The sequence below is a fragment of the Phodopus roborovskii genome, unplaced genomic scaffold (genome assembly GCF_943737965.1).
Source record: "Phodopus roborovskii unplaced genomic scaffold, PHOROB, whole genome shotgun sequence".
In the NCBI taxonomy this organism is placed as follows: Eukaryota; Metazoa; Chordata; class Mammalia; order Rodentia; family Cricetidae; genus Phodopus; species Phodopus roborovskii.
Window position 1 is genome coordinate 16,679,247 of NW_026126448.1, and position 14,891 is coordinate 16,694,137.

Genomic DNA, 14,891 nt, shown 5'->3' on the forward strand with positions numbered 1-14,891 from the left:
CTGCACCTAGGGGAGAGAGTACCTGTCATGGTCTGAATACAAAGCATGCCCATCTGCTCCTTGGCTGGTGGCATCCTTTTAGAAGGTTGTGAGCCTTTGGAAACAGAAGAGGTGCCTTGCTGGGAGGAGGAAGTCAGTGGAGCTGGCCTTGGAGTTGACTAGAAGCCCAGCTGTTTCTGACTGCACACACCAGACCCCTCAGCTCCTGCCTCCATGCTTTCTCCCCCCGCCATGAGCTGTACCCCTTCAAACTGTAAGCCAAAAGAAACCCTCCCCACCCCACCCCCAAGTTGCCCCTGTGGGGTACTCTGTCACAGACAAAAGAAAAATAATCAATACAATGCTTTTGAACTCAAATGATAAGCAATCAAAGCCACTGTGCCCCCTCCCTCCACCAGAATCACCCCTTATGGCTGGGCTAGGTCAGTTCCTGCCCCTGGGTGTGTGCCTTGCGTACTTGCCCTGACTTACTGTGACCTGGAAGTAAAAAGCTGAAACATGGTATTTATCATAGCAACAGAGAGCAAAGTCCCCCAATTAGAAGTGTTGATGGTTTCTGCGGGGAGTAAGGTCTTTAAGGATGTGATCCTTGGAAGGTCAACAGGTGCAACAGACAGCCCCACACACAGGAATATATGGGCAGCACATGGACTCAGTGGGTTATAATTTTCTTAACTGAGGACATAAAGTTGGGGGATGATTGGGGAGGTGGGGAAATAGGCCTGGAAGGACTTGGTGGAAGGAGGACGGGTGAATATGATCAAAATACATTGTGTGAAATTTCAAATGATTAACAAATGTATTACATTTAAAAAAACATGTGATTTTAAACTTAGAGTTATAAACATAGAAATATCCTGTTTCTATCCATGGGAAGGTTCCAGAAGCGGTATGTCCCAGTAGCAATGGCCACAGCCGACTTCCAACTCTTGGTGCTTGTTTGTTTGTTTGTTTTCACGGTGCATATGTGGAGGTCAGGGGACAACTTGCTGGACTCAGCTCTCCCCACCCCCACCACATGAGTCCTGGGGGTGGAGCTCGGGTCATTGAGTTTGGAAACAGGCACCTTTACCTCTGAGCCATCTCACTGGGGTACCAACACCTGGTTTCTTGATTCCATCCACTCAAAGGAACTCTGTCTCTGGGGAAAGGGCTGAGCACAGGAATCAGGGAAACAAAGGCAAAGACTATGGGTTCAAGGTCCATCATCATCCTCCCATTGAACTGTTTGGGTGGAGAGATCATGTCTGTTCTACCTTTTATTTATTTATTTATTTATTTTTATTTGTTTGCTTTGTTTCTTGAGACTGGGTTCCTCTGTGGAACAGTCCTGGCTTGTCCTGGAACTCACTCTGTATACCAGGCTAGCCTTGAACTCACAGAGATGAGCCTGCCCCTGCCTCCCAAGTGCTGGGATTAAAGACATGTGCCATCACTGGGCTGCCTGTGCTACTTTAAAAAATACACCGTGAGGGTATTTAATTTGGATGTGTGCACTGGAATTCTATTTGTCCAGTAATTCTTTTTTTTTTTTATTTGTTTACTTTTAGTAAGTGGGTAACCCTGCATGTACTTCTAGAGAAACATATACTCATTGCAGAGTACTGAGCCAGGCATGTGCATAACCTCATACACTTAGCTGTGGTGAGAACACAAAACCTCCTCAGCATGTTCAAGCACACCAAGAACGTGTTTTAACTGAGATCGTCTGAACTGCCTTCTCTATCTAACTGACAGGTTGTCCCCTTTGTTCGGCTCCCCCCCCCACCACCACATTCTCAGCCTCTGGTGATCATCACTCTGTGAACCCTCTCCCCAGCGTTTTACATTCCACATGCAAATGAAATCATGTGGCACTTGTCTTTTTGCCTCTACCTGGTTTTACTTATCAGGAATAACAAGATCATCCTTTTTTTTTTTTTCTTTGAAGGCTAAGTAATATTCCGTTTTGTCTACGTACCACGCCGTCTTTAGCCCTTCATCTGTGGATGAACACAGGTTATTGTCTGCTGGCTGTTTTGAACAACGCTGTGATAAACATGTTAATGTGGGTGTTTCCTTGACACCTTGATTTTCTTTCCTTTGGAAATAACAGCCTGTAGTGGGGTCGCCAGGTCTCACGGTAGCTGCGTTTTTAATTTTTTGAGGAACCTCCATAGTGATTTCCATAATGGCCACACTCATTTCCATCCCTGCCACCCTAACCATTGTCTCTCATCTTTTCCACAGCAGTTGTCCTAACCGGTGTGAAATAAACCTCACTATGGTTTAACTTGCCTTCCCTCATGATTAGAGGGATTTTACATGTGTGCATCAGGGTTAAACTATTTAGAGAGGAATTTCTCCAAAGAATATGGGGCCCATTCCCCACATAAATCATTGCAGAGGTGGGAGGAAGGAAAATTCCCCACAAACATGAAACAATAAACCAATCCCCAAGATTAAACACGAGCATAACGAGTGTACCTAATAAGATTTTAAATTGTAAATAGTATCCCAAATCAGTTCTCGAACAGTACCCAGTCTGTGCACTTCAGTTGGAGTGCAGTATGGAACAGAAAACGAGGCTGGGGCATTTAGAAGCCTGAGAAGGTCCCTGGACACCTCCAGCCTCGTGTTCATTTTATAAAGAAATAAAGTTCACTTTAGAAAAGATTAATCTCAACCATTATGCTTTAAAAAAAAAATCTCAAAAGAATGAACATCTGTGACTCTGATATAACATTAGCTCTGTTATAAATCCTGCACATGATCATGCCACATGCACTTTCATAATGTTACACTTCTCAGCTATTTATCGTGGACTATTTATTTTATAATTATTTATTTATCTGGTTGTTTTTTATATTCAGTCATGTTAATACATCTAATTTCCACATTTTAAATGACTGCTTATTTTCCATGTCTGCCAGCACTGTGATTTGTATCCAAACCCCTTTTATTGAGTGTTTCCACTATAAAATGTTTTGCCATCATATTATCGCCATAAACAACCTCATGGGGTGAGTGTTGGGCATTGTTTAGGCCCTAATTGCTGTGAATTTATTTTGGTGACAATTTTTCTGATTGTGCTTCTTTTTCCTCCGGCCATGGTCAATAACATAAGGCCATGGTCAATAACATGAGTATTGGCAATAGAGAGCTTGCAGGTTTTGGATCCTTGCATGATAGACTGTGCCAGAAGAAATGTGAGGTGTTGTAGCAAGAGCTGAATTATGTTACCTGAGCTAGAGATGGAGTGAAGGAGAGGGAGAAAGGTCCTGATGTGTGCTTCTCTCTGTAGCAAAGAAGAGATAATACAACTCACACTAACCTGAGGAGTCAGTGTACAGGCTTAGGACAGCCACCTTTGATTGAGACCTCCAGCTTTGTCCCTCTGCTGGGTCATGTGTGGCACTGGCTTCGTGAGAGGAGCAAGTCCCCTAAACAAAACCACCATGTTCTCATAAAGACCAAGTTGGTCCAGCACAGGCATGAAGAAATATGCTTGTAACATGATAAACAAAAGACCCAGAGACAGATATTGGGGTTCAAGCTTCAAGCTGACGATCAGAAAAGCAAAGCAGCTGGGCACTAGCTCTTACCTCTACCTATACCCAGAACAAACTACTCCTCAGATTCACTCAAATGCTATGCTCTCCTCAATATGGTTAGAAACTAACTCAGACTGAATGCCTCTACCTTTCATACCTCTCAAATCCTGGGATTAAAGGCATGAGCTCTGCCTCACTCTCCAGTAGCCTATGGTAGTCTTGGACTCACAAATCCCTCTACTTCTTAATCCTGAGTCCTGGGAATAAAGGTGTGTGCCACCACTGCCTGACTTCCATAGCCTGAGGCTGGCTTTGCTCTCTGAATCCTCAGGCAAGCTTTAATAAATCATAAATAGTATATCACCACGTATACCCGTGCTGACAAACTATAATGAATGTTACAAGGAAAGCGATGGGGGGGGGGGATGACCCAAGTTGGGACGGGAGTTAAAGCCTGGCTTTCTGTAATTTAAACTGAGACCTGGAAGATCACTGGGAACTTGCCAGATAATTTTCTTACAAAGGGTCCAGAGAACCTTTGTTTAGATAACAGCCAGCCACTATACAGAAAAGAGCATTCCGGTAACAAGAATGACACGTGTAAAGCCTGGCAAGGATGAAGGCAGTTGGAGGACCTGAAAGAGACCAACATAGATGGATCATGATGAAGCAGGGAGAAGAATGTGTGACAGAAGGCAAGGACAAAAGAACACTTCTGAGACAGGAAGGGGTGGTGGTGCCTTGTTTTACAATGTCAGAGAATATAGAAGGCAGCTTTTGGAGCAGGAGTTGAAGAGAATCCAGAATGACAGCAAAAATATCTGTTCAACAACTGGGTACGGGTGGGAAAGGCAAAAGGGTACAGGTGGGGATGGCAACTGGGTGTGGCTGGGGATGGGTAAACACAGCTAGGGTGGGAGCAGCAGTGATGAGAATGGACAGAGACAGATGGGGTGGAGATACCATGGGGAGGTTGATCTCAGTACACAGAGACTGACTATGCAGAGACAATGGGAGAGGAGACTCAAAGGTGACTGCCAGATGTCTGGCCGAGATGTCTGGATGGATGCTATTCTTTCCTGGATGAAACAAAGAGGAATAGAGGGTAAGGAAGCAGGCTTAAATCCACACAGACATGCTGAGACGAAGGGGGGATGCCAAATAACCAGCTGAGAAAATATGAAGCATGAGACCAGATTACACTAATTGTAGATGTTGAAGGCGGAGGAGGGTTCGAGAAGCAGGCCGTGAGCAGCTCTGTTATCAAATATGGCAAGCCCACCTGACCTCCTGTGAGAGTCTGAGTCATCCGAGGTGACAGCAAGAATTGGATGCAGAGGAGGGCCACAGCCAGAGGAAGAAGTTCCAGCGGGCTGCAGGAGAATGGCCAGCAGGTGAAAGCCGACTCAGACAAGGGAGGGATGCTGGGAGATGCAAAAAGCAAGGTCTACCAAGGGACACTGAGGCGGAATGCTGGTTAAGAGTGTAGCTCTGGAGTCAAAATACGGCATCTGACTTGTGTTTCAGGCTTTCCTTCATAGCAGTTGCCTGTTACCTAAAGCGAGTTACTACCCTGGGCCTCTCTGGACACTTTGTAAAGTGGAGCGATAACACCACCTTACTGAGGCTGAACTTACAGTCTTACACGTAGGTCCTTCACAGGTAAGAACGCTGGACGACTGCTCACATGAACAGGGAAGAAAAGAAGTAACGGTGCGGAGCACTGGGGTGAGGAAGGACAATGACAGCCTGTGTCCCCAGCTGGAGGCAGTTGGGCTCTGAGCCACTGAGCAGCCTCCATTTGAAAAGGCTTCCAGGGAGGTGGATATTTCAGAAATCTGTCTCCAAAAGACCAGTTATGATGGTTAACCTCAACTGTCAACTTGCTGAGATCTATAGTTACTTGGGAGATGAGCCTCTGGTCACACTTGTGGGGGACTGCCTTGATTAGGTTGAGAGGTGGGACGAGCCACCCACTGTGGGTAGCACCATCCCCTAGGAAGGGATACTAGATTATTTAAAAAAAGATGTGGTGAGCACAAGCACTCATCCCTCTCTGCCTCGTGACTGAATTATATCACAGGCATCCACTTCTGTGACATCCTGACATGATGGACGGTTGTCCCTTCAAACTGTGAGCCAAGAGGAACCCGCAGGGTTAGCTAGCTTCAGTTATCAACTGACACAACTGGGAAGAGGGGACCTCAACTGAGGGATCACCTCCGTTGGACTGACTTGCGGGCATGCCGGGGGCATTTACTTAACTGCTAACTGATGTAGAAAGGCCAGGCTACCCTGAATGGTGCCACTCCTGGAAAGGTGGGTCTGGGCTGGATAAGAAATGTAACTGAGTCAGTGGGAAGCAGCTAGTAAGCAGCAACTCCTCCATGGTGGTCTCTGTATCCGTTCCTGCCCTGATTTCCCTCAGTGATGGACTATGAAGTGGAAGTATAAGCCAAATAAGCCCTTTCCTCCCCTGTTGGTTTTGGTCTGTGTTTTATCACAGTGACCTCCCTTAACTTGCTTTGTTAGGGCATTTTATCACAGCAACAGAAGGAGTAGACCAGGCTAAATGAAATGGGGATGCTTACTGGGGATTGAGACATCAAAAGGGCTGGGCTTATGGAGGACAACAGACACCCGAGAAAGTTAGCTACGGGCAGAAACAGCAGTCCAGGACATTAGGAGATATGATCAATGAAATCAGCCACATGAGGACGGCCTGGGAGAGGGAGCTATGCTGACACCAGGCAATCTCCCCTCGCAGAACTCGTCTGCAGATGCATCTTTATGAACATCAAGGAGGGGTACAGAGGGATTGTGGAGCAGGCCCTGCAGAAGCACACACAGCACTGGGCGAGGGAAAGAGGACTCGTGAATTCGAGGATTGCTCCAAAGACTAATGAAAACATCTACCATTGGCAAAACCCCTGAATCATTTCAAAATCGCGTGTTGCTTACTGAAACAAGAGTCAGACCATTAATTCAGTTTTTCTTAAGGAAGTAAAGGAAGGGGAAGTTGTGAAAAGTGTAAAAGAAATGTGCTCTCTGTTCTATCATAGAGTTAAATAAGACAAAATTCCATTTTCAGGAAATAGGAAGAAGCCACTCGACAGAAATTTAAATCCCTCCTCCATGGCCAGCGCTTGAAGTCATGCTCAAGCTGCATTTCTCCCTGTACCACTATAGACCAGCCAGTGATGTGAGACTGTGAGGCTGAGCTCTGCCCACCCAGAGGGAGTCACAGGAAACCCTTTGAGATAAAAATAAAAATCCAAGCAGGACCTGGTGGACATGATCATTTGATCCAGTGAAGCTACACACCCTTCCTAAAAAAGCCAGGTTTTGCCTTGCCAGACAAAATATGTTGGCTTGTGTTGCCATTTTCTTGGTCCTTATCTTTTTAAAGATTTATTCTGTTTCATAATTATGTGTCTGTGTGTGGGTCTGTGCACTGAGGGCAGGTGCCTGTAGTAGCCAGAGGCATCAGGTGCCCTGGAGCTAGAGTTACAGGCAGTTGTGAGCTGCCTGCCTAATGTGGTGCTGAGGAGCAGTGTGACTCTTAACCAGAGTCATCTCTCCAGCTGCCAGGCCCATTTCTTACGATCGAAAGCAGCATTGTCACTAAGAAGTCCCACCAGTAGCAGCATGGATGATAGCCTCCCAAAAGCTCCCCCATCAGTGGGAGGAGGGGCGCTTAGGTGGAGTGCATGGTTAGTTTCAGATGAAGGTCTATTGACCCTCCCCTATAAGGGAAGGCCAACAGGCCAGAACTGGTTGGGGTCTCCTGTCTGTAACCATGCTGCTTAGTTTTTGACACAAGTCAAGTTGTCTAAGGGGAAAGTTAATTGAAAAAAAAAAATGTCTCCATAAGATTGTCTACCCTGTGGGCATGTCTGTGGGGCATCTTCTTGAATAATGATTGATCATTAGTAGGACCCAGCCCACTGTGGGCATCACCATCCCTAGGCAGGTGGGTCTGGGTTATATAACAAAGCAAGCTGAGAGAACCTTGAAGAGTAAGGTAGTAAGCATGTCTGAAAATAGGAGAGAATAGGAGATGGAGTTACCCAACCTCTCTCTCTCTCTCTCTCTCTCTCTCTCTCTCTCTCTCTCTCTCTCTCTCACACACACACACACACACACACACACACACACAGCCCAAAAAGGACCTAGAGATCTGGGCTCCACCTCTCTGAAGGCAGCACTGTGTCTGATTGTCCCCTTCTGTCTATACCATTTTGTGTATCAAAGAAGATGCTAGAAGAATCTGCTAGATTGGAGACTCCAATCCTGTACAATCTGGAAAGTGCCTCCCTCCAAACCCCACCAGCTCAGAGAGTCTCCAAAAAAAGCAAAGGTGCCAAAAAAGCCCAGATCTGCATTCTTGGAAGCTATCAAAGCTTCCTCCCCTGAAGTTGCCACCTGCTCAAGACCCTGCCTAAGCACTCAGCTTTAGGCCACAGTTGGCCACAAACCTAGCTTGTGTTAGATGTGTCATCACCCCTCACCTACAACCTATGAAGTCTTCCTGCTTTAGTTGGAATGGGGAATGCAACTTCTCTGGCCTCAATCTTTGGGACTGGAAAGCCCACCCAGGAGTTGCTCTCAGTAAACCTGTTGTTTTATCTTTTCAATTCAGTCTGATCTGGCTTACTACATCAGCAGAGAAAGTTATTGGGGAGGGGCACAGGAAAACCTACTAGAATCCAAATCTAGTTTCTTCCGTTTCTTCCCCCACCCCGTCTTTTTGACCGTTTAATGTACTCACTAGGCAACCCCACTCTAAACTTAAGAGTTTTCTTAGCATAGAAAAGGAAGAAAATAGTAAAGTAGGAGAAAGCAAAACAAAGCCAGAACAATAAAATATAATACAACCAAGTAACAATACAAACCCAAAGGTCTTAAACAAAGGTCTTTAGTCCCAGAGTCTCTGCCAAACTAAGATTCAACAAATTCTAATTTCAGTAACCACAACATGTTGTGGTAACTCATTCAGCCAAGTCTTTGAGGTACTGGCCTCTTATGAGCAGGGTCTCAAGTGTTACATGTGGACTTGGAGCAAGCTCTTGCTCTCTTAGGTGGTGGTCAAGATCAGATTGCAACCTCCAGTGCCTCTGGACTCTATTTTGTCATTTGTGAGTGATTCCCCAATAAATATCCATAGGCTCTCATGGACTTATTACAATAATCCATTACATTTTGATACCCAGTGTGGCCAGAACACTAATGGCTCAATATGAGCAAAATTGCCCTATAGGGGCATAGCCAGTCTACCTACCCACCTGCCCTACCTCCCAGCACCTCTTTTTTGGTTTGTTTTTCCTTGAAAATTTGATTCATTCCTCAAAGCTATTCTATCATCCAGATCAGTATGATTTTTTATAATAGGCACTGGATTCTATTTGTTCTGGGGAGCATTGTCCTCCACAGTGACTGGGAATGACTGGACCGCGTTTGACATGGAGTTTCCCAATAGTAATGGGTTGCCTTGTTTGTCTCGTGTTGATCTATGTCCATTGGTCTAATGTCAGCCTTTGCTGCATCTTCTACATAATCCAGAAGGCTGAGGCTTTCTATTTGGGTCATTTCCAGTAGAAACATTATTTCTAGAAATTCCCTGTCTGTAATTTCTTCTCAGATGGTTTATTCTGCCACAATTAAAACATTTGGTACTTTGATGTCTCTTCATACCTTTGAAGATCACTTCTACCCAAACCTCAGTGTTATAGTCAAAAGACCCAACACTGGCTGTATGCAGGATCCATTCATCCATTAGGCAAGTACCTTTTTGCATTCTAAGTCAGCATTTAGGGGGGCGGGGTGTTTCGAGACAGAGTTTCTCTGTATTGCTTTGGAGCCTGTCCTAGACTTTGCTCTTTAAACCAGGCTGGCCTCAAACTCAGAGATCTGCCTGCCTCTGCCTCCCAAGTGCTAGGATTAAAGGCGTGTGCCACCAACACCCAGCTCTAAGTCAGCACTTTCAAAGGCCAGAGATTCAATGAGTACTCATGTAGCTTCTGGATCTGTTACCTCTATTTGTGCAGCTTTAGTCAATCTTTGCAAAAAGTCACTAACAGGTTTTCTTGGGCCTTGCATAACATTAGTATATGACTCAATTCTTTTCCCTGGTTCTTGAATCTTGTCCCAAGAATTCAAGGCTGCTGTACAGCATAAGGATAAGATGTATTTATTCATTGTATGTAGCTTAAGAAGCCTCAAAACCTTTGACTCTGCCTTACTCTGCCTTGCTGGCCAAGAGTCTTAGCTTCCATCCTCCAATATGATTTCCACTGAAGCTATGGACCATGTTCTAACATGCTGAGACTAATTGGAGCCAGTCATTTGGAGTTATTCTATTTCTTGAAGTCCATGCCTTTACTGTCTCACCAATGGTGAATGCATGCCATAAGAAACTACTGCTTCCTTAATATCTTTTAACTCTTTCATGGGTACATGATCCCATTTGCATACTGTATATCCTTCTGAATTTTCAATATTAGTTGGCTTTAGAGAAATACTAACAGGATAGACCATAGCAGGTGATACAACTTTTGGCAAGTCATCTCTTACTCTCAAATGTACTGGTGATATTAAATCCCTTCTACTCTCTTTCATTTGTACATTAACTCCCAGTTTATCAGTTTTAACAAGGTCTTCTAAGGCCTGTAATCTATTTACCCTTGTTTTCTGAATGGTTTGAACCTCTTGAATTGTAAACATTTCTAACAATTTCATTAAATCAGCCAGCTTCTTCTCATCTTTCACATGTGATTCCAAGGATTTAATTTTATTCATGAATGCTATCTTCTCATCTTTAGAGATTTGGATGGCATGCAGACTGCCTTCCAAAAAAATGTTATATCTACAAGTTTGGCATTACTCTTAGACATGGAATGATTTTTTTTATGTTAATGGTCAATTTCCATGCTCCATTATGTGAATTGTGTTTGTCAAATTATGATTATGTACTGTGTCCCTGGGACACACAAAACTGGGACTCCTGCCTGCCTTCTCTTACTTCTTTGACTTCTTGGAAACTTCAGGAATGGGGCTTCTCAGATGTGATCAGCCACCATCCACAGAGATGCCCTCTCCTGCTCTGGGCCCATGGGTTTGTAGAAAGCTTCTCACCACTGCCTCTAGGGGTGTCCTCAAGGCACCAACTGCTGGTCTCACCTGTCTCTTGAGACTGCAGAAACTGCTTATGGTCTGTTATTTCTCCAGCTCTGAGGCAAACCCAGGTTCTGAATGGAAAGAGAAGCCCCTTTCCCTCCTGAGTCACCAAATGTCACCAGAGTTGGGCTTCCTGAACCCCAGGAACTCTTGAGACTTTCTTGGCAATGGCTGTCAGTGGCAGCCACAGCCCCTCTTCCACTGGAGCTCAGGTGAGTGTCTGATGCTATTCTCAGAGACTTGGTGTTTTGTTTTGTTTTTTTAATCGCCCCTCCTGTGACCCTTGCCCTCTAGGTGGAATGACCAGTATTTTCTTGCAACACAAATGTACAGAAAAGAAATAAATGTGGCTATCAATAAGCCTTGCACAACAGCAAACATGACAAGAATCTACATGAGGAGAATTGCTAATGATGTCCTAAGGGGAAAGCCAATGACCACGTGGACCCCAGGCCATATGCTCCGTGCATTTAGAAAATACATGAGTGAAAAGGGTTCTGCTCCCCACTGATCTGAGCTCTTGCCTTGACTGTTAAAACAAAGGCACCATGAGAATGGGGGAAATGGCCACTCACTGAGGACTGGACGGTGACACCCCCTGCTTCCTCCACCACACAGACAAGAACAGGTCCTTACAGAGACTTGGGCAGAGGTGGGGAAATGATGCAAACAACAACACACCAGTGGTTGTGCAGATGTTGGGAGTGGCAAGAGAGCCAGGAGAAGGGCAAGGCCAAATTGCCACTCCTTCCCAGTTTCAGGCCCAGCTCTCCTTCAAATCCTGCCCTACTCCACCCTGTAGGCTGCATGGACCTGTTGGAGCAGACTGGGATAGGGAATAAGAATGGTGTTTGCTCCAAACTGGGGGATGTAAGGAGCATCCAAAGCAAGGAAAAGATCAAACCGGTAAAAAAGGATGTTTTATGTGATTCATTTTAACTTTGGGAACTGCCTACCCCAGCAGCTGGAGAACCCAACCTAATCTGAAACACTCAGGGAGAAATCATGTCTGAGAAGCTGAGTCTGAGCATGTAAAGCTCCATAGGGCTGTGTGTGGGCTGCTGAGAGTGCACATATGTGATGAGTGCATAGGCAAAGAGCCTGAAGATGGTGCAGGCGGTCAGGGCTTTGAGGGCCCTGGAGTCACACAAGCAGGTCAGACAGCTGGCTCCCAAGAGGCCAGGGGAGGGGACAGCCAAAGCATCAGCACCCACACAGTAGAAGCAAAAGGGAAACTGGGAGGTGTCCAGGACAGCAGGCTGACAGCACCCTAGAGCACCATGGGTACCCGCCATGCCCCATCCACTGCAAATACCACTGCATGTATTGCTTCAAAAACTTCTGGCTCCTGGGCCAAGGAGACAACTCCGCAGGTAAAGGAACTTGCCACCAAGCCTGATGTCCCAAGTTTGATCCTTGATCCTTTCTCTCTCTCCTCTCTCTCTCTCTCTCTCTCTCTCTCTCTCTCTCTCTCTCTCTCTCTCACACACACACACACACACACACACACACACACACATAAGGGTACAGACTCATGGATGTGTAGATGTCTCTCTCTCTCTCTCTCTCTTTCTCTATCTCTTTCCCTCTCTCCATCCCCCTGACAATAAAGGCAAGTTGTTTTTAGACTTATTCCCTAACCTCAGAGTCAGTACATACTAGCTCTCTGAGCTTGCCTGCAGTGTCCATATATACAATTCTCTAGGCCTAACTTCTCCCCAGTTCCAGGCTCCAACATTCAAATGAATTGTTACTCAAAGATCCACAAACTAAGCCTATATTTTCTTCTCGCCTGGGTCTGTCTACGTCTCTTCCCCATGTCCCCAATCTGGAATGAGGCTTGCATCCAGTCACCAAAGACACTTCACTGTCTCCTGCTGTCCTAACCCTGGAAAAGCATCTCTTCCCTTCAACAGAGCCACTGCAACAGTTCAAACCCTTACTTCTTTTAACTGGAACCCTGCCATACAATCCAACCAGCAACCTGGCAAGCAACACATTCAAGCTCCAGTCAGTTGTTGGGTTTTGACAATGCACATACAAACATATCACCCCGAGTCTGACATCTAAGCTCCAGCTATATATGACTGTGGTCGTTTGAATGACAAATGTCATAGGCTGAGGCATTTAATACTTGGCCCTCAGATGGTGGTACTCTTAGGGAGGTTATGGGACCTTTAGGAGACAGGACCTTGGTGGAGGAAGCATATCACCGGGGGTAGACTTTGACTGTTTTATAGCCTCACTCAATTCCAGTTTTTTCTCTCTGATTTTTGTTTGAGGTTGAGTGTTATAAGCAAAGCTTAGTGGGCCATTACAGTAAGAGCTGGGACAATAGTAGAGCTGGGAGAAATGCAGACTGGGGCCCAGCTCGAGGATTCAGAAGAAAGCAAGGTCTTTATTAGCAACTGGGCTGAGACCATTTATATGACATTCAGCAAAGAATCTGTCTGCCTTCTGCCCATGCTCTAAGAACCTGCTCAAGACTAAATTTAAAAAGTAATGAGCTGGCCAAGTTGGTGGTGCACGCCTTTAGTCCCAGCACTCGGGAGGCAGAGGCAGGTTGTGTCTCTGTGAGTTTGAGGCCAACTTGGTCTACAGAGCTAGTTCCAGGACAGTCTCAAAGCAATACAGAGAAACCCTGTCTCAGTAATGAGCTGATTTCTTTAGGAGTATATCAAGACAGCATGACATTGTGCCTGTGGCATGGTTAGTGCCAGTAACTCTTAATGCAGGTCTACAATGAAAAATGGCAAGTGAGACAGAAAGAAACTCAAAATGTACAGTTTGGAGAGAAAAAAAGCACTTGGCAATTTAATGTTACAGCTAAGGCATGTGCTGAAAGAGAGGCTTGGACTGACAGAGATTAGCACCACTGAAGGCCCACCCAGCTAAGCTTCCAACTTGTGAAAGGAAAAAGCCTGGGGGATTGCTGAACCTAGAATGACTCTGCCCCAGCACCTGAACAATCTTGGGTGCCACCCCCCCACACACCATCCCCAATCCCTGCAAACCTTTTAGGACTCTACCTTCACTGAGAACCCATGCTGCTTCATACCTTGGTAACTTTCTCTAGAATGTTCTTCTCTCCTTTGGGACCCTTCCTATCAGACCCAGAGTATTCTATAGATATTTGTATTGCAGTTACTGCCATTTGCTGGTTTCTAGCCAGGGCTCATCCCATGACCTCTGCTTCCCAGAGGTAAGTTGGGAAAGGTAAGCTGAAAAGAGCTGGTAGAATGTAGCCTTGGGTGGAATGGTTCCTGCCTGGGAAGGGGGTTCTGGAACAAAGAAAGGGGCTAAGGAGTGACCTCTTTAGTGGGAATGGCAAGCCCTTCCACCCACTTTTTCACATGCAAATAAAAAGTTCTTCACAGCTATTATCTGATCATATTATCTGGCCATAAAAATAACTGGGATATGAATGGCATTCTAAGGTCACACATGGATATAAGAAAGTCATCTTCCTTTAGAAATCCACAAAAGACCAAGTCCTTGGTCAGCACTTTTAAACCCTTCTAAGGAAAAACCTCTGAAGGCCAAAGTGCCAAAAACAAGAGAACCACTGTGCATGAACCTCTCTGACACCACACTCTCTCGGAAGCTTGGGACAAGAAGGCTCAAGCAGAAATGGTGCCAGGAACCTGTCGTAGGGAACCATTTCCAAGCCCTCTCTGTAAAGGACAATGTTTCAAGGCCTTGAACACTGTTAATGCCAACATCTTGGCATGAGGACTGGAAATGAAGAAAATGAGCCTGAGACCAAAGGGCAGCAGTGACTGAGCACTGGGGAAGGCCTTTTGGTTTGGCCTATTATCCTGTGATGGACTCTCAGACCCACTTCTTCGCCAAAGCACTATCCTACTCGAGACCCAGTGGTCTCAGCCTACCTCCCTCTCCCACCCATATGACCCTGAAGATGGGACTCCTGCCCATCACTTTGCTAACGACTAAGCCTTACACAAAGAGCTTCACCAATTCTAAGCAGCCCAAATCCTCTCACCTGCAGCAACTCTCAGCAGCTTCTGTAGTCAGTAAATGGTGATGTATTAGCGATCACACTTTGCAATCCTAGTACTAGTTACCTGCCTCCATGTAAGTGCTCAGTGAAGCACGCAGCCCCTCAGACTCTGGGGACACGTGAGTCTTGATGAATTCTACCTCTTCCATTTCTAGATGTGT